This window comes from Phyllobates terribilis, unplaced genomic scaffold, assembly GCF_046119375.1.
Source record: "Phyllobates terribilis strain yellow unplaced genomic scaffold, ASM4611937v1 Scaffold_8__6_contigs__length_399053987, whole genome shotgun sequence".
In the NCBI taxonomy this organism is placed as follows: Eukaryota; Metazoa; Chordata; class Amphibia; order Anura; family Dendrobatidae; genus Phyllobates; species Phyllobates terribilis.
The window spans coordinates 320,198,392-320,223,516 of NW_027362768.1; the positions used below are offsets into that span (position 1 = coordinate 320,198,392).

The following is a 25,125-nucleotide window of genomic DNA, read 5'->3' on the forward strand; positions in this document are numbered from 1 at the left end:
GCTGTTATTCTAACAGAGCATTTCAGAGCCGGGGTTTTCGGGATTGGCAAGGGGTCCCAGTGGTCAGATCCTCCAGCGTTCAGCAAGATGTTATTATCTTATGGGTAGGTAATAACTTTTAGGTGACAACCCATTTAAAGGGTTGTTTCTATCTTCATATAAAAATGCCATATATATGCAATAATCGGGAGTCCTACTTAAGTGCTGCTTGGTCTACTCTTTTTTATGACTCCCATTACTAGAGGAGCGAACTCTTTATTTAGCAAATTGAGGTCATGGGTGTCTCACCCATGTGCTGCTTGCTCTGCTCTTTTCATGGATCCCATACAGAATAGTAGAGAGCCAAAGGCAAGAGCTGACAACTCTCCGCTTGGCAAATTGAGGTCACGGGTTCTCATTCATGTGCGGCTTTGCTCTGCTCTTTTCAAGGCTCCTATACAGATTAGTAGAGAGCCAAAGGCAAATGGTGACAACTGTCCGTTTGGCAAATTGAGGTCACGGGATCTCATCCATGTGCTGCTTGCTCTGCTCTTACTGATTAATAGAGAGCCAAAGCCAAGAAGAGCCAACTGTCTGTTTGGCAAATGAAGGTCACGGGGGTCTCACGCATGTACTGCTTGTTCTGCTCTTTTCATGGCTCCCATACAGATTAGTAGAGTCAAAGGCAAGAGGAGCCAAATCTCTGTTTGGCAAATTAAGGTCAAGGGGGTCTGACCCATGCACTACTTGTTCTGGCCCTTTCATGTCTCCCATACAGATTAGTAGGGAATTAAAGGGAAGAGGTGACAACTCTCCATTTGGGATATTGAGGTAAAGGGGTCTCGTCTATGTGCTGCTTGCTCTGCTCTTTTCATGGCTCCAATATAGATTACTTGAGAGCCAAAAGCAAGAGGAGCCAACTCTCCGTTTGACAAATTGAGGTCACGTGTCCCCAATTCTACCAAGGATAGACTTGTGCCAATCAATGTGTACAATAGGAATACTATTTTAAAGGCACACTCCTGGTAAAATGGATACACCCATATTAAGACTATGCAGGGTCTAAAGAGGTGGGGTACAAAACCACAGGAGATTCTATAAATATCTGAGAGATGGGGCACCCACATTCCACTAGGTGGAGAAGCTGGTAATGGTTACATCCAGCTGCGGGATAAATAGAGAGGTGGCCGTGCTTGCTAGGCTGTTTCCATAACTCTCGTGAAGGGAGAGAACCGCATACATTTGCCACACAAAGGTTATGTACTGAGGGGCGTAGAGGACACACATAAAGAGAAGCCATATAAAATGGTAATGTTATTTTAGTACCACATGAAGTTCCATAATTATTTTCCATTTTAGCAAACATAAATAGGAGCATTGTGGGTAAGGTTGGTGGTCTCTTTAGTTTTTGACAAATCAATGTAACTAGTGTATGCTCTCGAAATACAGTATTTAAAGGCACAATGCAATTTTCAAGTAACCTATACAATATCGTTAGTCCATAAATCATGAATATGTTAATTGATAACACATGCTCAATTAACCCCATTTACAAAGAGACTAGAAAAATATCAGGCAGAATGTTTTTCTTCAAAGAGACTCATTTTAATAAATAGCTCACTTATATTACGGGCCCAATTGCGGCAATTTCCTGTGACGTTTTTGAATAATTTTATTTTACTCAATACTATGAATCTTATAGAAACCTCGGGTCGTGAGACTCTAAAATGAATGATTCAATTATTGTTATTTCCTCAGGGTCTGGAGGGGAAGAACACACACAGGAAAAAAAAATTGACCACTAATTCAGTCCTAATCCCAATTTCCAAATAACATTTACAAAATTTGCAGTAGTGGTCCATTCCATATTCACTCTTCATTACTTACCTATACATACTTATCCTGACTGCTCAACATATGCCAGTAATATAGTTTGGGTTGGTAAAAAGCTGGACTAAAGCTGGCCATACGGTTTAGATCAACATTTCTCAATTTCTCAATACCAGGAGAAATAACCCTTCAGCCTCAGAGGGCACACACTGAGGCTGAAAAGGACCTACTATGTCAGTTATGGGGGAAAATGGAGAATATCAGGTATGGGTGGAAAATGGAGAAAACTATGAACGTTTCCCCAAAGAGTAATGACCTCTTAGAGATCAGGGGTCGAGAGAGTGAGGTATGGTAAGATGAGACCTCGAAGAGTAGAGGGCACAACTGGATGCTGTTCAGAAGCTAAGGAGTGTCAAGTCAAAGTAGGAGAAGCTACACGCACCATAAATTCTAACCATGAGTAAGGTTTCATAAAGCTGAAAGGTGTTGGTTTGTCAGTGTGCCTTCTGGACATGTAGTACCATCGTCTTTTTAAGATATTTCTAATAAAAAAAAAAAAAGATTGTATTTACTATTTTTTCTGATGGAATCTTCTCTCTTTTGCTGTAAGTTGGGTTTAAGCCCACCTTTTACTAGATAGAGAGCACTGGACAATTCTGCATGATGAGGTCAGACTGTGGAGGCTTAAAGTAGGTAGACAGAGACAAAGAGAGGGTGACACCATTGAAAGGACCCTCCTTCACCCGAGGTCACAGGTAACAGTAGGGACCTATCGCGCTTAATCATAAGGCTTTCTACTCTAATGGAATGGGAGGGACTGGCTGGGCTAAGTATATGTGACATGCAGAAGTAGTGCTGTTGAAGAGTGTGACATGCAGAAGTAGTGCTGTTGCTTTAAAAGCATTCAGCAACTATTAGAAGTAACACAAGCACATGAGACAGGAGATGTTGTGCTCCAGAAGCATCCAGCAACAAGAGGGGTTAACACAGTCACAGGAGAAGGGGAGGATTTTAACAGAGCCCCAGGGGGATTGTGGGGAAGTTGTTTACTGTCTGTCTGGAGCCGAAGAGAAAGGTGGTGTGTGTGTTCTGTATCTCACAAAAGTGCCCCTGCAAGTGAAAAGGATTCAAGTCAGGAGTGAAGCTAAGCACAGGTCAGGTAGAGTTCCTGAACTAACAGTGCAGAGTATTGTCTGGCAGAAAGATAAGGACTGGAAGAAATTGTGTCACAGGGATCATCTCCCTCAGCAACCCCCCCCCCCCTCTCCTCCATCTCACTGTGCTGTAAAGAATGCTGTGTTTATTAAGGAGCCTTTGCATTAGAACTGTGCTGTCCTGTACTACTGGCAAGACTGTGAACTGCTGTGCTGCTAAGGAAACTGTACTGTTTGTCACTGGAGCCTGTTGCTCATAAGACTTAGCTTGCACTGGCTGTGCAGCTTCTTATTAAATGCTACTGTTCTACCGTTTATGAGGACTCTGTAAAGTGTGTCTGGTCAGCAAGTGAAACAACCTACGTGTCTGTGCCTGAGGGTCAATACCCCTGTGTGCCTGAGAGAAGCTGCAGCACATGGTCTATGGTCGCCCTGAGAAACGGTTCCCCCAGGATTCCAAAGAATTCATGTAACCTGTTTCGCCCCTATCTGATCCTAGTGGCGTGCGTGTAACATATACATAAGGAGGTCTGTATAAAGGGGGTTCTGGACTGGGGTCTGTAAACATTGGTATCTGGTCTGTATACAGCTGAGGTTCAGGCCAGGGGTTTGTAGGCTTTATACATGCCTGGGGTCTGTATAATGATGGTCTAACAAGAGGTATATACATTGTGTGCAGAATTATTAGGCAAGTTGTATTTTAGAGGATTATTTTTATTATTGATCAACAACTATGTTCTCAATCAACCCAAAAGACTCATAAATATCCAAGCTTAATATTTTTGGAAGTTGGAGTGGGATTTTTTTAGATTTGGCTATTTTAGGAGGATATTTGTTTGTGCCGGTAACTATTACTGTGCAGAATTATTAGGCAACTTAATAAAAACCAAATATAATCCCATCTTACTTGTTTATTTTCAACAGGTAAACCAATATCAGTGCACAAAATTTAGAAATAAACATTTCTGACATGCAAAAACAAAAAAGAAAAAAATTAGTGATCAGTATAGCCACCTTTCTTTATGATGACACTCAACAGCCTTCCATCCATAGATTCTGTCAGTTGCTTGATCTGTTTTCGATCAACATTGCGTGCAGCAGCCACCACAGCCTCCCAGACACTGTTCCGAGAGGTGTACTGTTTTCCCTCCCTGTAGATCTCACATTTTATGATGGACCACAGGTTCTCTATGGGGTCCAGATCAGGTGAGCAAGGGGGCCATGTCATAATTTTTTCTTCTTTTACACCTTTACTGGCCAGCCACGCTGTGGAGTAGTTGGATGCATGTGATGGAGCATTGTCCTGCATGAAAATCATTTTTTTCTTGAACGATACCGACTTCTTCCTGTACCACTGCTTGAAGAAGTTGTCTTCCAGAAACTGGTAGTATGTCTGGGAGTTGAGCTTCACTTCATCCTCAACCCGAAAAGGTCCCACAAGTTCATCTTTGATGATACCAGCCCATACCAGTACCCCACCTCCACCTTGCTGGCGTCTGAGTCGGACTGGAGCTCTCTGCCCTTTACTGATCCAGTCTCTGGCCCATCAAGAGTCACGCTCATTTCATCAGTCCATAAAACCTTTGAAAAATCAGTCTTAAGATATTTCTTGGCCCATTCTTGACGTTTTATCTTATGTTTCTTGTTCAAAGGTGGTCGTTTTTCAGCCTTCCTTACCTTGGCCATGTCCCTGAGTATCGCACACCTTGTGCTTTTTGATACTCCAGTAACGTTGCAGCTCTGAAATATGGCAAAACTGGTGGCAAATGGCATCTTGGCAGCTTCACGCTTGATTCTCCTCAATTCATGGGCAGTTATTTTGCGCCTTTTTTGGCCAACACGCTTCTTGCGACCCTGTTGGCTATTTGCCATGTAACGCTTGATTGTTCAGTGATAACGCTTCAAAAGTTTGGAAATTTCAAGACTGCTGCATCCCTCTGCAAGACATCTCACAATTTTGGACTTTTCAGAGCCCGTCAAATCTCTCTTTTGACCTATTTTGCCAAAGGAAAGGAAGTTGCCTAATAATTAAGCACACCTTATCTAGGGTGTTGATGTTATTAGTCAACACCCCTCCTCATTACAGAGGTGCACATCACCAGATTTACTTAATTGGTAGTTGGCTCTCAAGCCTATGCAGCTTGGAGGAGGACAATATGTATAAAAAGTATCGAAGTGATCAAAATACGCATTTGCCTAATAATTCTGCACGCGGTGTATGTTTATTTAGGAGTTCTGGTATGTGGTCTACACCATTTTAGTGTCATATGTACTATTTGTGTTTCAATTGTCACTTTTGATGTGTTCTATAAAATTAATTAATTCCCCTGTTCAGGTCTGATCTAGCCTTTACACAGTGCCGGATCGATCACACAGACACCAATGGTTCCCCTATACGGATCCTATTAGTTTATATTAGGGTCCATTCGGGTTCTATCATGGTATCTGTGCTTTTGATGGGAAGAATAGCGCTGAATGTTATGCTTTCCTTCTCACCAAATCTGACGGCACCCTTGTCAAGACAAACATTGATTTTATGGTTAGGAGCCTGGGTTATGGTTTTTGGCTAGATTTAAAACCAGAAAAGAAGTACCTTGAGATACTCAGCTCCAATCCAACAGTTGCCATTTTGTACAATGACTTTACTTTGCTCCAGATCTGCATATATACAAAAAGTGAATTCTTCATAGTTCTGCCTAATGTTACTGTTGTACAATTATCATGATAAGCTGTCATACCTTCGTTTAACATATGTATAATACCACTGTTCTTATATATGGAAAAGGAGCCTATCAGCTTTCTCATGCAGCAGGACCATGGGGGGCAAATACACCTTCTGCACCTTGTTCCCAGTGTTTGATACATGACGAGAGATTAAATTAGGAGTCAAAGCTAGTATTTTAATTACTCTAACTTCTCTGTTCACTACGACATGTCGTCTTCCCACTTATACCTCTAAGATGGTGAAACGTGAAAGGGCAAAAAGACAGATACTGCTGCTCAAGTGTCAGGTACTGTATAATATCCTGTCGGTCTAGACCTAAAAAGCTTTGATTCTGGTAAATGGTTTCCTTTCTGCCTACGATAGTCAGGACAATACAACCCAACCATTTTTTCTCATGATTAATTCTTCTGTTCCCCCAACTGTTTATTTGTCAAACTTCACTTATGAAGCATCTGGAAGAGGGGAAATGGGACGTATACAGTGTAATGTATTTCTTTACACTATGGCATCCACTTAAACAGCTTAGTGTAGCTCCCCAGCCTGTAATTGTTCTTCCGTCTAGAGTCAATGGACCATGAAAATGGAGACCTGATCCAATGTGCACTGGCAGCCAGCAGTGATTGCTATCAGAACATCTGTGCGCCCTTCTAATCCTAAAACATACCCATTTTTCTTCCTCTACATTTTTTTAGGGGGTAGAAAACTGATCGAATCTATTTCTAAAAATTGCTGTCTCACCATCAAGAGCAAAACGTATAATGGACTCTCTGACTGCAACACATTCCAGTCTACAGTAATCTATCCGGAACGATGATGAGAATAAATCTGCTAGACTAATTTTGTCATATTTTTTTTATTGTTTTTAGCTAGACAATATGGCCGCAGTTTTTTATAACTTGTGCCAAACGGTTGTACAACTGAAATTTCAGATGATGACAGCAACAGATACGAACTCGCATTATTGAGTCACGCAACCTGAAGCACAGGTGTCTCTCTGAAAATCTAAGGTTACTTGTTAGCAAAGTGTACTGGAGAAAACTGGCTGGTGAACAAGTGGCAATATTAAGTACATGAAAATAAAACCGTCTTATCTGAAGGGAATGATAAAATCCCAGATGTCTGCTGGACAAAATGAGACCCTTATAACTAGTCTGTTATTTTAGGTATTTACGGCGGCTCTGGGCATAAAGTTGTCTACTTCTATAAAGTCAGCCATTCAGGGCTGAAAAGTCAGAACCATGAGAATCCCACCTGGGGATTGATTGAAGGTGAGCTTACACTTTAGAAGTTGGTGGATTCTTCAGTAACCGTTGAACAAATATTTGTCTGATACAGTTGTTCAAAGTGGCCACACATATTAGACTATACTGGGCGAGTATTGTCCAATGTAGGTCAGGAAGTGACTGCTACTATAGAAGGACGAAGAAAGACAGATCTTACATAGAATGCTCATTTCTGAATCAGGTGAAAGTTTCAAACATGGACAACATTCTTCCAAACAATGATGGTGTGTTATGGTTGGCCAAGGAAGGCCATCACTTGTGGTTGTTTTACCTGACGAACAGCCATTCTGGTTGAAAACATCTATTTTCTTCAACTCTAGTTTAAAAACGGTGTCTGACTTTGAAAAAATAGATTTCTTCGACAGGGATCTATTTAGAATAACAAACAGAATCACATTCACCTTCCATCACCCTAGTGGATCCAACACAGGTCACTTTGGAGGTCTGTGCCATTTCTGGAAGTGATGATTGCGCCATCCGGTCTGATGAAGTCTATGAATAGCTGTAGGGGTCAGGTGACTAGACCAGCACGTCATCAGATGTTTCTCGATTGGTGCACCAATTATAGGCTTAAAGGGGTTGTCCACTACTCCGACAACCTCTTCTCAATCTGTATGTTTGCCCCCAGTAAAATAACACTGAAACTCACCTCTGGTGCCGGCGCCGTTCCTGCAGTGTCGTCACTGGTTCTCCCGGAGATCACGGGACATTGTTATGCGATCTCTGAGGCCAATTAGCACTGGCTTTGCTCTCCCCACCTTCGAAGGTATCACATACATCCAGAGGAAGTGAGAGAGCAGCAGCTCTGACTTCCTCTGGATGTAAGTGATTTGAGTGAAACCAGTACTAATTGGCCACAGGGATTGGGTAACAATGTCACATCAGCCCCAGGAGAGAGAGTGCCGACACCGCTGGAACGAATAGTTTAAGCAGTCCTGTAACATCCAGACAGTGCAGTTCTCGCTTACAGATCAGCCTGCGCTATATCTACGTTTGACGGAAAGTGAGCAGGCCTCCATTTATTATTTTAAAAGCATCCATGCCTAAGAAAAAATGTTTTTAACATCTGACAACCACTATTTAAAATATATGAGCTCATCTGTGATTTTCTAGGTGTGTCTGTCAACAAGCCTGATGACTGTTTCCAATGGCAACCAGTAGAATTGTGACACCAGCTCTGTACCATGATATAGGTTAATGTAGCACCTTGTGAAAATTTTCGATTATTTCATGTTTTAGCCAAGTAACTCAACGTTTTATGTAGAGTATCACTACACAAACTATAATGTGTAGACCTTAAAGTCCCGCTGTATGAGTATTATACCAAATAGTACTAATTATAAAACCAGCCACATTAAAAAAAAAGTGAATAAGCCAAATACCCTTTGGCTGTAAGAAATCTATGGGTATGAATGTATCATTATTTATGACACTAATACAGACATTAGAAAGAACACATCATGTGCCAAAATATGTCTAATTTGCTGGGTACTGGATATTGTCCAAAAATAAGCATGACTAGCTAATTATATGATGTTCGTGGTGCAGATCTGACAAATTCCGCACATTTTTATGTAAATTAGTTTACAATTAATAATAGCAGAAGCCCAGGTGTAGAAATAGGTGCAGTCATCCAAGAATAAGTGCCAATATTTCACACAGTCAAAATAGAATTTTGGATAATACCAATGGTCCCACAGAAATACAGTAGATAATGTCCTAAAAACAAATTATACAAGGATGTTCTGCATCTGGGATCCCCAGGATCAGCTGTGATCTGATGAGGAGGCCTAGAAGTATGTGATTAATTCTCCTGCACTGCCTGTGCAGGACAAGTCAGGCATTACAAGATGTATAATAAAATTGATAAGTAGCCCCAAATACTGAAGGACATGCCGGGTGACCACCTTTATTAACTCAGATTGCCTCAATAGGGTATTTAAATCTAGACTTTCTAAACAAGATAAGTTAAATCTGTATCTCTATAACATCTTCATCTAAAATTGTAGAAATCATTTTTAGTTTGTAATATCTGAATATAGACCATGATGTCCAGACCAGCCTTGGGTCTCCTGAACTCAACAGACCTGACGAGGATCTCCTAACCCAAACTCAACTCAAACCTGTCTACGAGGCTATTAAGTTTGGGTCCGTAGATTAGTGGCTGGTCCGGGCATCGTGGTCCTCACTTGGACTGTGAATGTTGGATATGTGAAACTAGCCTTAAAGGGCAACTGTCAGTAGGATCAACCCTTCTAAGCCATCTATATTGTCTGAATGTCATAGGAAGCTGAATAAAATGATACCTTGAGATCTGCGAGCTGATGTCTTATTCTAGAGAAATCCACGTTTTTATTTATGTAAATGATATTTCCAGGCTATTGGTGGGGACTGATCTGCATGAGAATTTGCCCCCAGAGATTATTTTAGACAGAAGGGGGAGTTACCAGTGTGAGACAAGTAAATAACACAGAACAGCAAAACAGAAATTTGTCTTCTGGTAAACACATTTTTTGCAACTCTCTGAGTTCCGCTGTATTTTAACAATATTGCAACCTGTTTGCCTGTGAGATGGAAGCTGAAGCTGAGATTAACCTGCAGATGTGTCAGTTATAACCACAAACAGCTCTGCCAAGAGGAACCTGCAGATGTGTCAGTTATAATCACACACAGATGTGCTGAGAGGAAACTGCAAATGTGTCAGTTATAACCACACACAGCTGTGCTGAGAGGAACTTGCAGATGTGTCAGTTATAACTGCACACAGCTCTGCAGAGAGGAACCTGCAGATGTGTCAGTTATACCACACAGCTCTGCCGAGAGGAACCTGCAGATGTGTCAGTTATAACCACACACAGCTGTGCTGAGAGGAACCTGCAGATGTGTCAGTTATAACTACACACAGCTCTGCCGAGAGGAACCTGCAGATGTCTCACTTATAACCATTCACAGCTGTGCTGAGAGGAAACTGCAGATGTGTCAGTTATAACTGCACACAGCTCTGCAGAGAGGAACCTGCAGATGTGTCAGTTATAACCACATACAGCTCTGCTGAGAGGAACCTGCAAATGTGTCAGTTATAACCACACACTGCTCTACTGAGAGGAACCTGCAGATGTGTTAGTTATAACCACACACAGCTCTGCCGAGAGGAAACTGCAGATGTGTCAGTTATAACTGCACACAGCTCTGCAGAGAGGAACCTGCAGATGTGTCAGTTATAACCACATACAGCTCTGCTGAGAGGAACCTGCAAATGTGTCAGTTATAACCACATACAGCTCTGCTGAGAGGAACCTGCAGATGTGTCAGTTATAACCACATACAGCTCTGCTGAGAGGAACCTGCAAATGTGTCAGTTATAACCACACACTGCTCTACTGAGAGAAACCTGCAGATGTGTTAGTTATAACCACACACAGCTCTGCCGAGAGGAAACTGCAGATGTGTCAGTTATAACTGCACACAGCTCTGCAGAGAGGAACCTGCAGATGTGTCAGTTATAACCACATACAGCTCTGCTGAGAGGAACCTGCAAATGTGTCAGTTATAACCACATACAGCTCTGCTGAGAGGAACCTGCAGATGTGTTAGTTATAACCACACACAGCTCTGCCGAGAGGAAACTGCAGATGTGTCAGTTATAGTCACACACAGCTCTGCAGTCAGATCACAACAGCAGAGAGCGTCCATTACACATCACAATGGTAACACCCCCTTTCATGTAAAATAATCTCTGGAGGCAGATTCTCATGCAGATCAGTGTTCGCCCCATAGCCTGGAAGAGATAATTTACAATATATGAAAAACTTGGATTTCTCTGGAATAAAACATCAGATCGCAGACATCAAGGCATCATTTTATTCAGCTTCCTATGACCTACATGCCCATATAGATGGCTTAGGAGGGATGATTCTACAGACAGATTCCCTTTAAAGGGTTGTCGCGTCATCTTTCTTCAAGAATGTCAAGAATGAATCGCTTCACTGCCTCATGACTTCCAACTTGTCGGGCGATTAAGCACTCCCAATAATTAAAAGTTTGAAAAAGTGGCATGGCCGTGCCACTGACTAAGACAGTGTGCTGCATTTGAGCACACAGGGGCACTGAAACTGACTGGATCCAGCAATTCTGGCCAGCTACTGAGAAATGCTTACAAGCTCTATAGCAAACATCTTGTAAGCACTGCACTCCTTGCCTAGAAGACCGCCCACCATTGATAGAGTGCACAGGTGGCCGATAACCTAGACAATGAGCAGTAAACAATAGGATGAAAATCCCTCAATTCTTGAAAACAGAGTGTATTTTCAATAAGAGATCAAATGCAAATTTGCTTTTCTTTACAAACACTTTGCAATTGTATCCATTAAGGAAGATGAGACAACCTTTCTAATGCAAAAAAAGAGGAACGTATAAACGTTCTGTATAGAATCATTGTTCTTTTTTACATAAATTTCTTTAGGCAAGTATTTTTTAGTAAGGAAGGCAGGGCTGTGGAGTTGGAGCTGGAGTCGTGGAGTCGAAGCCCATTTTGGTGGAGTCGGTATAAAATGGACCAACTCCGCCTCCTAATATTTATAATAAATTGGGTACAGTAGTTCAATGCAGTTTGTGGGGAATATTTTTTTCATAGGAATTTGGGAAAGTTATGAAATGTCCTATAAATGTCTGTCCTATTCCTGATCTAAGGGTCTAGACTTTTAGCGGAGATGAATCTGTGCTACAGTAAATTTATCACTTAAACATGAGCCATGTATGAGGGAGCCGGAGTCGTGGAGTCGGAGTCAGTGGCTTGGAAATTGAGGAGTCGGAGGTTGGGCTTACTGACTCCACAGCCCTGATTAGGAAGGTCCAGCCTTTAGAATTTCTGTTACTGCATGTTAGATTAACTGTGTGCTCAGAGCCCGTACAGCGATATATGAAGTCTCAATGGCACGCTTCATGTTCCACTGAATTATGCCACCATATGTCACAGTCTTCATAATCTACACTGTAATACCATATGGGGGGCACATTATAGGTTGATGCCATATTTTGCATCCAAACAACATGAGTCAATAAGATGATGCTCTTAATCTACGTATTACAAAACTCTGCCACATCCTAACGAATCTTGTTCCCCTGAGTTTTTTAGTTTGTGCAAAGACTGATTTCTGTTTTGCTGCCCTGCAAGTGATTTTCAAGAAAGTAACAAGTATAAACATCTCGAATCAGGATCAAAGTTTTATTCGAAAGTATATGTGCAAAAGAAGAAGCGACTTCAGATACTAGGAGGAAAAGGTGGATCGCCACTCAAGTTGGCACTCGGTTTATTCTCCTCCAGAATTAAAATACCTTCTTCATGAATAAGGAAATATTAGCTACCAAAGGAGGAGAGATTGGGACTAAGGCCACGTTCACATGATCAGTATTCGGTAAGTATTTTACATCAGTATTTTAAGGTCAAAACCAGGAGCTGGTGATAAATACCGAAGTGGTGACGTGTTTCTATTATACTTTTCCTCTGATTGTTCCTCTCCTGATAGTGGATTATAAGTGCTGACCACATACTGATGTGTGAACGTGGCCATAACGGTAACACTGAGTAACATTGGGAATGACTAGACAACAAGCATTGGCCTCCTCTTTCTAGTGAAACCAAATCCAACCAGGAGGCCAATTTTAATTTTTGCCTCCAAAAATAATTATTGACGACATGTATTTTATTCGGATCACCAACAGGACAAGAACTGGTAAAAGTCTTGATTTTTATCGCCTGCCCATACATTGTAGGAAACACTTGGAAGCAGTGATGATGGCGCTCAAAGAGAATTTCAGTTGCTCGTAGGTGTGAAACCACAATGTTAAATGATGTTTAACGCAGTCGTGCCAATAACATCGGGAGCTTCCTCTAGTGCAATGTGTAGATGATGTTTTTGGCGCTGACTAGTCAGCCTATACATGTGTGGGTGCACTGTGTCTAAGGGCAGCATTGTTCATTGCTGAGTAAAATGTCTCTATCCAATAAGACTGGAAATGAACACAGGTGTAAAGGGCTCTGACGAAAGGCGACCGACTGCTCAGCTATTTCATTGAATCTTTCTTTGTACGGAAATGGTTGAACTGGATGCAAGGTAATAATGACTGGAGCATTTGTTTTTTGTTTAGTTTCGGAGTTCATCGTATGGGATAAATATTATAACACCTTATTAAATTGGGCAATTACGCACACAGCAATACCAAATATGTCATTCTTTTTATTTTTGAACTTTTTATATATGTGTGGCACCCCAGGGGTCTGGTTTCCACAGTAACAAGCAATGTTATGTCTGAGAGCAGGTGGGAGGTCTCTTGGCCAGGGATCCTGTGCATGCCACACCTCCTGCCCAGTCTTGGGAGGGGAAGACCTTCCCCTATATAAACCCGGGGCTGAAGCAGGGTTAGTCAGTCTAGGAGAGTAGAGACAAGAAACAGTCATAGGAAGAAACAGCAGAAGCTCAGTGGGAGCAATACTACTACGAGTCAGGGGCTGGCAGCTGCAGAGCTCGCCCTGACTGAGAAGCTTTCTTACCGGACCCGGCGTCCGAGGCTGTGGGGACTAACTCTTACCCAGCAGCAGAAGCCGACCGGCAGGGGATTTCAGGTCCTCAGGCCCAGAAACCCGAAGGCACGGTCACACGCGTGGGACCAGCACCGCCATCGTGGAGCGGAAGCCATTAGAAGGCCCCGAGTCACCGGCCATACGGGTGAGCACCACACGGTACACTCAGGGACGTGGGCTACTTATATCCGCTTCTAGCAAGGTAGCCAGAAGAGTACAGTCAGTTTGGGAGGCCTACAACTCCGCCTGGCCAGGGGAGATCCCATCTGCTCAAGGACTGACCAGGCCCCGTTCGCTAGCAAGTACTCCGGGAGGGTCTATCGTTGTTACCAGTAAAGACCCTGAATTACACCGCACCGTCTCTGAGTGGTTCCTGCTACCCCCATTTTCCACGTCGGCTGCCCTGAGGCCATACCCCTCCCGTTGGGGGTTATACTATCACGCTGCACAATTCTACACCGGCCTCAGCGGTCTGCCCTGCAGCGGCAGCTCCATAGCTGCAAATCAACGGGTGGCGTAGTCGACACTCAAATAACATCTATCAAGACTGCCACACATCGAGTTTGACTCCCTGGGCACGGACCGGGTACCCGCCACTCGGAGACTACAACCCTCATCTGATCCGGTTCCGGGTAAGCCCCCGTGCGCGAGACGCTGCGCGACACAGCAGGCCCAGGGGCGCGTCAACTTTGGCGTAGTTGGCAGGATTTCATGCCCGCAACCACCGGGTACTGCGTGCCTGAAAAAGAGACTTTTCAAACTTACCTGTGGTGAAGATTCCCGCCATCCGGCGCCATCTTCAGCCTTCTTCCCGCCATCGGTGAAGTTTCCCGCCATCCGGCGCCATCTTCTGCCTTCTTCCCGCCATCCGTGGAGTTTTCCCGCCATTGGACGCCATCTTGAGGACGCCGCGCGGGAAGAAGAGGGGCGTGGACTCCGAAAGCGTGCGAGAACTGAAGCCCCGCCTCACGTCCGGACGTTGCGTAAGGTCCTGGAAGGAGCCCAGCAGACGCCGACGTCACAGGAGTGCGACGGAAGGTCCTCAACCATCCACTGCGGAGCCGCGGCCTACGGAAGAGGATCATCGCAAGGTAGGCCACGGTCCACTAGGGGGGAGGAAGATGTCGGATACGGAGGAGAGCTTCACTGCCTCAACCCCCGCCAGTGCTACCGCTGCTGCAGTTATGCCCTTCACCATGCCCTATATCCCGGGAGCAGCTTGGCTACCCCAGTACTCAGGGGAGTCACATACCCTGCATGACTTTAGAGAAAAGCTGGATAGCCTCTTCCAGGTGTACCCCCTCACAGAAGAGCAAAAAGTGAGCATCCTGGTGGCCCAACTAACCGGGGCAGCCAAAAGGGAAGTAAAATCCTGGCCACCTGGGAGGAAGACTGTCGCAGGGATACTAACCCGGCTGAAGGACACCTTTGATACCCGCACCTCAGCCGAGATCAAGCTTAGATTCTACGGGTGCAAGCAGCGAGCGCATGAGAGTATAAGGGACGATGCACTAAACCTACAAGAGGCCCTGAGGGCCATTAAGCAGACCGACCCTGATGGAGTGGGAAACGAGGACAGGCTGTTGACCGAACAGTTTATAGAGGGACTATATTGTAATACCCACCGAACCCAGTTGCGGGCAATGGCCTTGCAGGATCCCCATCTGGGATTTGCACAGTTCAAGGACAGAGCCATCCGGGTGCTCCGAGAACCGGCACCAGGTGGCGTTGTGACCCACAGGCGCCCTGCTATCACTTACCACCAGGAGGCGGCGCCTTTGTCGGCAGGGCCTGTGGGAGCTGATGCGCAGGCTTTGGACAATGACCCGGCTCCAGACCTACACCATCAGGTCCAAGAGCTAGCTAAGATCGTTGCTGCGCTAACCCGAACTGTGCAGTCTTTACAGGTTTCCACTCCAGGGAAGATCCAGCTGGCATCCGGACCGGAGGACATCCCGTGGCGTCGACCAAGGAGGACCCCACCGGCCAGAGGAAGACCCAGTGACCGATACAGTGAGGACGGACGACCCATCTGCCGCTGCTGCAATCAACCCGGACATATGGCAAGGTACTGTTCTTTAAACGGGCACAACCTGGGGTAGAGGGCCAACCCCCAGGAAAAAGATCACCAGGCCCATCGAACTGGCGCGACAGATATGTGGGAGGACGTCCAGTCTTGCCTGTGGTACTGGATGGCATTCCCATGAGTGCCCTACTGGACACCGGGTCACAGGTCACCACCATCCCGTACGTGCTCTTTAAGCAGTACTGGAATGACTCGGATATTACCCGCTACCCTGACGACGACTTGAGTATCATCGCCAGCAATGGCCAGTCCGTGCCACAGATCGGATTTAAAGAAGTGACCATCAAAATCGGTAGAGTCGAACTGGCAGCACAGGGACTGATCATTGTAGATATTGACAAACATGAGAGTCACCCAAAAATAACTCTGGGAACTAATGTAATTGAAAATTGTCTTGCAGAGGTGATTTTCCTTTTACAGCAGGTTGCCAAGAACGCCAGCTCCGGCGAGCAGCGGGTGCTCCAGAAAGAGATCCGGGCACTGATGCGACGGCAACAGGTGGAACTCTCCGGCGGTGAGATTGGTAGCGTAAGAATGTGTGACCCTTTTCCTATTGCCATGCCCCCAAAAAGTGAAATGATGATTTGGTGCCGGGCAGCTATTGGTCTGAGAGGTAGGGATTACCAGGCAATGGTAGAACCAGTTTACTCGGACAGTAGGCCCACCATTTTGACAGCACGGGGGGTGGTTGATATACGCCATGGGAGGGTGCCCGTTCGCATAATAAATATCGGGGAGAGGGAAGTGTACCTGCCCCGGTATGCTACGCTAGCCAAATTATATACCATTAACCAAAATTCTATACAATCTGTGGAACCCTTGCCTCCATCTCACCCGGAGGAAGGTAACGGCTCTAAGAAAAACATGGAGGACTGGTGTCAGCAAATACATCTGGGTACTGACTCCACCCCCGCACACCAGAAACAAGGAGTCTATCGGGTGGTTCAAGAGTACGAGAGAGTGTTCAGTAAACACCCGTTAGACTTCGGGCGAGTCAAGGGGGTAGAACACCACATCCCCACGGGAGACCATCCTCCTATAAAAGAGAGGTATCGACCCGTACTCCCTGCCCACTACCAACACGCCAAGGGGATGCTTAGAGACATGAAGGAGGCTGGGGTGATCAGGGATAGCTGTAGCCCCTGGGCAGCTCCTCTAGTCTTAGTCAGAAAAAAAGACAACACCATGAGGATGTGTGTAGATTACCGGAAAATCAACCGTATCACACACAAGGATGCGTACCCCTTACCAAGGATAGAGGAGTCATTGGCTGCTTTAAGATCTGCTAACTTCTTCTCTACCTTGGATCTCACTAGCGGGTACTGGCAGGTTCCTGTAGCAGAGGCGGACCGGGAGAAGACCGCATTCACCACCCCGATGGGACTTAGCGAGTTCACCTGCATGCCGTTCGGACTCTGCAACGCACCAGGAACCTTCCAACGACTAATGGAGTGTTGTCTGGGCCACAGAAACTTCGAGACGGTCCTGTTGTACCTGGACGATGTCATCGTATATTCCAAGACGTATGAGGACCACCTGAAACACCTGGCGGAAGTGTTCGAAGCTCTGGCGAGTTACGGCCTAAAGGTGAAACCCTCCAAGTGTCACCTCCTGAAACCAAAGGTGCAGTACCTGGGACACGTGGTGAGCGCTGACGGAGTGGCTCCCGACCCTGATAAGATCACCGCAATTAAGGAATGGCCAAGCCCCTCCAGCGTAAAAGAAGTGCGGCAGTTCCTCGGGTTGGTAGGCTACTACCGAAGGTTTATTCCCGGTTTCACCAAAAAGGCAGCACCTATGCAGGACCTCCTGATAGGCCAGTCCCGGAAGGCCAAGAACCAGAAGCCGCCCTTCAAATGGGAGGAGCTGGAAGAAGAGTCCTTCCGCCAGCTGAAGATGGCCCTCATGGGGGACGAAATTCTGGCGTACCCGGATTATAGCCAGCCCTTTATCCTCTACACCGACGCCAGTAACATCGGGCTAGGAGCCGTACTGTCCCAGATCCAGCAGGGGAAGGAACGAGTAATCGCCTACGCCAGCCGAAAACTGCGACCCACCGAAAGGAACCCCGAGAATTACAGCTCATTTAAGCTAGAGTTCCTGGCCGTAGTATGGGCAGTCACCGAGCGCTTTAAGCATTACCTCGCTTCTTCCCGGTTCACCGTGTACACGGATAACAACCCGTTGACACACCTGGACACGGCAAGACTCGGTGCCCTGGAGCAGAGATGGATGGCCCGTCTGTCCAACTACGAGTTCACAATCAAATACCGGGCCGGACGCTCCAATACCAACGCGGACGCCCTGTCCAGGATGCCCAACCTGCCGGACGAAGGAGAAGATCCGGAGGGACTGGAAGAAGTTGAACTCCCTGCGTTCCACCGTCATGGGACTATCCAGTATTCCCACCGGGTAAGGAGTAAGCAGGCTGCTACGTTGAACCCCTTACCTCACTACAACTGGGCGGAAACGCAAGACAGCGACCCTGCCGTCCGACTGGTGAAGGAGATGCTGACTCACCCGGAGGCTTGCCTTGAACCAGACGCTCCGGAGGAAGCCAAACAACTATGGGCAGAGAAGAGTCGACTGTTCCTTTATAAGGGGAAGTTGTGCCGCAGAATGGTTAACTCCCGGACGCATAAACTAATCTGGCAAGTAGTGGTGCCACGAAGAGACGCAGCCATGGTGATGGAGGCATACCACGACGGAGCTGGACACTTCGGGTGGAAGAAGCTGGAGTTCCTGCTGCGCGAGCGATTCCACTGGGTAGGCATGAGGGGAACCATTGAGAAGTGGTGCAGAGACTGTGGCCCGTGCAACCTGAGAAGGAAGGACCGTGCCAGCCAGAAGACTCCCCTGCAGTCCATCGTCACCCGGCAACCGTTGGAACTGGTAGCCTTGGATCATGTAAAACTGACCCCAAGCAGAAGTGGCTACGTCTACGCGTTAACCATCGTGGATCATTACTCCCGGTTTTTGGTTGTCGTCCCCGTCAAGGACTTAACGGATCAAACAGCAGCTAGAGCCTTCCAGCAGCACTTTTGCCGTCCACACGGGTACCCGGACCAAGTGCTGACGGACCAGGGACCTGCCTTTGAAGCGGAGGTCTTCCAGGAATTCTGCAATCTGTATGGCTGCCGGAAGATAAGGACGACACCCTACCATCCGCAAACTAATGGACTTTGTGAGAAAATGAACCAGGTGGTAATGGATCTTCTAAAAACGTTGCCCCTGGAAGAACGCAGTCTGTGGCCTGAGAAGTTGCCCGATCTGGTGGACCTATACAACCACATCCCGGTAGGTTCCACCAACTGTACCCCGGCTTACCTAATGAGGGCAAGACCTGGTAAGTTACCTGTTGACCTGGAAATGGGAGTCCTGACACCCGAGGACACTTCACCAGAAACAGACTGGGACACAGAGAGGCAGCAGCAGTACCGGAGAGTACAGGAGAGCGTGGAGCGAAGTCTCTGTCAGGCTAGGGAAAGACAAGAGAAAACTTACAACCAGTATGCTCCCGCTGTTCCCCTGGTACCCGGAGAGCAGGTCTTGAAGAGGAAGAGACGGCTCCACAAGTTGGACGACCAGTGGGAGAAGGACCCGTACACCGTACTGCCCTCAAGCCACGAAAACCCGAAGGTTTGTACCATCAGTAAAGACGGAGGGGAAACCACAGCCATTGTATCCCGGGACCACCTGAAGAAGTGTCCCGAACAACTGAGGAACCCTGAGGAGGAACAAGAAGACCATCGACCCGTAGAGGAAAGGGAAGATATGGTTAGTACTGTGCTCGGGGACTTCCCTCGGTCTTGGACTCAAGTCAATGGTGCAGTTGTGGTACCCGTACTCACCTTCCTCCAACCAGCATCCCAAGAACCTACGGAGCAACAGGTAGAGCTGGAAGAACAGCCAGTCCAGGAGGCAGAAGACCCCACACCCGCAAACCAGGAGGATCAACCCTCTGCTTGCAGTGAGCCTGCCATATCCCTAGTGAGCCAAAGAGCCGGTAGACAGCTGCCCAGTTTACCCTTGACAGCTCCTACACCCTGTAGTTCAGGGCTAGGCAGTCAGCTCCGTAGGTCCACTAGGGCCACTAGAGGCCAGTTACCCGCACGCTGGAGGATTTAAAGTGTATAAATTGTTTTATTTATGTTTACCTGTGTATTGTTGCTTGTGTATAATTTTGTGTTTCTAGTTATTTTTAGGAATCCTTGGTGGATCTACCGGGAATCCTTGTACAATTAGTTGGAGCGTAACCCAGGATGGACTAGAGACTGTTAAGGACTCGGGGTAGGACAGACCCCTACCTGGTTACGTCTCCCTGTTTTGGTGAAATGGACACCTTTGTTTCTTCAAAGACTGCACCCGGTTACGGACATGCCGTGACCACCTTTATGTGTTTCTTTATTGTATTGTTATTGTTATATCTTGTTATGTTTTCTAAAATATGATTAGTCCCGGAGTACTAAATTTCACTAGGGGGGAATGTGGCACCCCAGGGGTCTGGTTTCCACAGTAACAAGCAATGTTATGTCTGAGAGCAGGTGGGAGGTCTCTTGGCCAGGGATCCTGTGCATGCCACACCTCCTGCCCAGTCTTGGGAGGGGAAGACCTTCCCCTATATAAACCCGGGGCTGAAGCAGGGTTAGTCAGTCTAGGAGAGTAGAGACAAGAAACAGTCATAGGAAGAAACAGCAGAAGCTCAGTGGGAGCAATAATACTACGAGTCAGGGGCTGGCAGCTGCAGAGCTCGCCCTGACTGAGAAGCTTTCTTACCGGACCCGGCGTCCGAGGCTGTGGGGACTAACTCTTACCCAGCAGCAGAAGCCGACCGGCAGGGGATTTCAGGTCCTCAGGCCCAGAAACCCGAAGGCACGGTCACACGCGTGGGACCAGCACCGCCATCGTGGAGCGGAAGCCATTAGAAGGCCCCGAGTCACCGGCCATACGGGTGAGCACCACACGGTACACTCAGGGACGTGGGCTACTTATATCCGCTTCTAGCAAGGTAGCCAGAAGAGTACAGTCAGTTTGGGAGGCCTACAACTCCGCCTGGCCAGGGGAGATCCCATCTGCTCAAGGACTGACCAGGCCCCGTTCGCTAGCAAGTACTCCGGGAGGGTCTATCGTTGTTACCAGTAAAGACCCTGAATTACACCGCACCGTCTCTGAGTGGTTCCTGCTACCCCCATTTTCCACGTCGGCTGCCCTGAGGCCATACCCCTCCCGTTGTGGGGTTATACTATCACGCTGCACAATTCTACACCGGCCTCAGCGGTCTGCCCTGCATAGCTGCAAATCAACGGGTGGCGTAGTCGACACTCAAATAACATCTATCAAGACTGCCACACATCGAGTTTGACTCCCTGGGCACGGACCGGGTCCCCGCCACTCGGAGACTACAACCCTCATCTGATCCGGTTCCGGGTAAGCCCCCGTGCGCGAGACGCTGCGCGACACAGCAGGCCCAGGGGCGCGTCATATGTATATTTTTTTTTTTATATGTTGGTTTAAAAATATATTTTTACAGTATTTTTATTACATTGAATCTGCAATCGCTTGAGACTGCATGTAATACATCGCAATACAGTATTATTGCAATCTATTGTAAAGTTACAATCTCCTATGTCACATCGCAGGAAGGGATGATGGAAGTCAAAAAGACACCCCATTCCTCCTATCGCAACCACTTAAAAGGGGTTGTCCGGTCTAAATCGATAAGTTTGCAGACTCTCTGTGTGACTGCAGAGTTATGAATCCCCCCAGTGCACGCACTGTGCGCTGCGGGGAGTAACCGGTTTCAGAGTTGGGACCGAAGGGTATGAATGCGTTATACATACTCCTGGCCAGAGCCCATCCAGTGGGCGCGGCCTCACTCCATACACTTTTATGGGGTTAGGCTGCAACCTCTAGTCAGCCACGCCCACTGGACGGCCGCGTCTCTTGTCGGGGCGTGGCCGGGAATATGTATAATGCATACAAACCCTCCGGTCCTGGCTCAGAAACCGGCGAATCCTCGCAACGCACTGTGCGTGAGCTGGGGGATTCATAGGTATGCAGTCACATAGAGTGACTGAAGACTTATCGATTTGGACCGGACAACCCCTTTAAATGCTGCTGTCATGATTGACTATAGCGTCAAAGGCGTTAAATTCAGATGCCAGGTGTATGACACAGTCAGCACCCACAGGGTAAGAAGCAGGCTCAGCTTCTGAGTCCGCTCCAAACGTGTAGAGAGCAGGTTGTTTCTCCAAGAATACATCATGAAAACCTTATAGCGGGTCTATACACAATAGACTTGTAGATGAGATATATTAAATAATTTATTGTAATTATGTACAAATTTATGACATATGTATTATCATTCCCAACAATGAACTGACCACTCATTTACCAGCTCTGGTGTTAAACTTTGTTCCTTGTTTTCATCAGATGTCTTCCATCTCCTCCCCCTGGTCCTCTTTCCCTGACTGGCACATTATAGATCAAAGTTCTGGGGTTTGTCACTCTAGGCAAAGGTTGGATAGATGATCAATGTACAGCATGAGATCTTGTTGTGACGATGTAACTCCGGCAGAGACGGGATCATCTGCATAAAAAAAAGAAGTAGATATGTCTTTCAACTTTTACGTACTTTATAGTATCAGTAAAAACACACTTGACTTGTAGATGCAGAATAATCTTGTCCTTCTAATTATGAAATTGAAAATCTCCAGGTGACTTTATTTATCATTTGACAAAGGAAATTTGGATTCTGAGGGACAAACTGTGTTTTAGACCCTTTAGAAGAACTTTCTGTCTCCTGACTCTGCTGGATTCTCATTGGTGCCCCTACACCACCCAAAATCTGGTGTAATACCCTATATGCCACCCTAGATGTTTCCTTACACCAAGTTTATTTTCACACTTGTAAAGGGAATGGATGGACTGCAGTACCTAGACAGATTCATACTTAAGGTAATTGAAGAGGTTGGCCACTACTTTTTTATTGATGGCCTATCCTTGGGATAGCCCCTAAATATCTGATCGGTGGAGCTACAACATGCATCGCCCCTGTTGATCAGCTATTACCGGTGGCCGGAAATTCTTAGACGCAGTGAGAACACATCAAAACTAAAGTGGACCCAGTTGGGTACTGCAGATATACCCCCTATTGATTTGAATAAGAGCTGCTCTGTTCAAACAGCATTCGAGAACTTCCAGCTGCCGCCAGTAACCGCTGATCTTCAGAGGTTCCAGATGTCAAACCCCACTGATCTAATATTGATAGCCTATCCTAATAGGCCATCAATAAAAAACTAGTAGCCAACCCTTTTAAGTTTGGAAAAACGAAGGTCTAGAGACGATCCTATTACAATGTACTGGACAATACAGAGAGCTTTCTAATGATCTTCTTTTACACCTATGCCAGCCACAATGACAAGGGGGCATCCTCTACATCTAGAGGAAAGAAGGTTCAGTCATCATCATGGATGGCGATTCTTTACTGTATGAGCAGTGAGACTATGGATTCTTTACTGTAAGAGCAGTGAGACTATAGAATGTTTTTTCCATTATATGTTGTAATGGTTGATTCACTACAAGAGTAGAAGGAAGACCTAGATGCCTTTCTTGATAAATATAATATTACATGCTATGAGTACTAGATTCTGTGATGGGACGTTGATCCAAAAAACTAGTCCAATTGCCATATGTGGATTAGGGAAGGAATTTTTCTCGTAATTTAGCAACTGCCTCATGGGGTATTTGCCTTCCTCTGGATCAACGCATTAGGTTATACAGTAGGTTAAACGCCATAAACTTGTGTCTTCTTTCAACCTTGGAAGACAAATCAAAAGGAGGACAAAAATGGCCTTGGAGGACTATAATATTAATTATTAACATGGGAGAACCCCATATAGAAATCCCTTTCTATCAGGCCATAAAACTTAGCTTTTAATATTTACAATTAAAATGCACAGAGGGTATCAATATGTTGTCCCTTAATCTGCCTATAACATTCACTTTTAAGTTGCCACTTATATGAATTCATTTGATGACACATCGTGGTGCCACCATTTGTATAGCAGAATAGGACAATTACTGTTTAAAGCATGCGCCCCCCCCCCCAACATGTTTCACCGCATATGCGGCTCCATCAGGGGATGGGACACACAGGAAACATGCCAGTGTTCGCATGAAACATGCCAGTGTCCCATCCCCTGATGACGCCGCATTTTGCTATACAAATGGTGGCACCCCAGGATGTCATCAAATGAATTCATATAAGTGGCAACTTTAAAGTAAAAGTTATAGGCAGATTAGGGACACTATTTTAATACCCTCTGTGCATTTTAATTGTAAATATTAAAATCTAAGTTTTATGGCCTGATAAAGAGGGATTCCTATACGGAGTTTTCCCCATTTTGTTAATAATTTTCTTTCAATCTTAAAAACTATGAAACTTAGCAGCATGTCCTATAATACTTGCCATAAATTTTACACATTTTCCACTTGGACCATATACTGGACCTTGGTCTTTTTGCAACCTTGACAACTAAAAAAACTATATTGTGTTTTTAGTCACAGAAAAATCTCTTTCCATATTCACTATGGACCAAAATGAAGAGCGGTGGAGTATTGACGGCTCCCACTCCGTGTATTTCATGGATGCATTCATTGCCTATTGTAGCACTGCATTCGACCTGCAGAACTCTATGGCTGGCAGCAACTTCCCCTGGAGGGGGTGATAATTGTGAAACAACCACTATAAACCCATACATTCATCAAGCTCAAAAAAATTAGATTTTTAAGCAATGCCATCACCATGTTTCCTGTAATTATCTTCCTGTTAGACTTTACCGCACAACTGACCTGATCAATGAATATAAGCAGTTAACCACCTGGATAGATTTTTTTTACATCTTTATTATGAACACATTCACTAAGATAGACAAATTATACGGTAACCACTTCAGCAGAGGTAGAGCCGGAATTCCCAGCAATCTCCTAATTCTTGAGGTCAAGGACAGAGCACGAGTAAAATGTACATGCCTATAACGAACTGAAGGAAGCCCTACGTGAGCCTATTGCTCAGTGTCACGTAACCTCCCGTGGCTTCAAAATGTAACAGTAACCTTTACCCCTACACATTTAAAGACTATAATTATGTAATTAAAAGCAATTATGTAATTCACAGTCCAACATTTTACTCTATAGGAGGCATGTTAGTGGCTTGGATCAATGACCTTTGAAAGTTTTGCACGCTGAGCCAGAACAATGAACCCTTAAATTGATTTTGAAGCGCAATCTGATTTCAACATCTGCACAGATTATACAATTAAAAGTGGAACTCGTGGATTGTTGAAATCATTAGTGAGGAATGTTTGCTGTACACAGTGGCTGCCGTTTATTCATATTACTGACACTTTTAGCCCCTTAGCCCGTTTTCACATCTATTGGGACCAAGCACTATATGAAAATACATCCAGGACCCTCTAGGAAGCCAT

At 45.6% G+C, this 25,125-nt stretch overlaps 1 protein-coding gene across 7 annotated transcripts in view; it reads right to left on the reverse strand.

Moving 5' to 3' along the window:
• Positions 1–25,125, reverse strand: part of ERC2 (ELKS/RAB6-interacting/CAST family member 2) — a 1,561,275-nt gene that overhangs the window by 203,849 nt on the left and 1,332,301 nt on the right. For all 7 annotated transcript variants that reach the window (XM_073644598.1, XM_073644595.1, XM_073644592.1 and 4 more), the window contains one exon: positions 22,032–22,226. The gene's annotated coding sequence lies outside the window, so the exon portion shown is untranslated. The remainder of the gene's footprint in view (positions 1–22,031; positions 22,227–25,125) is intronic.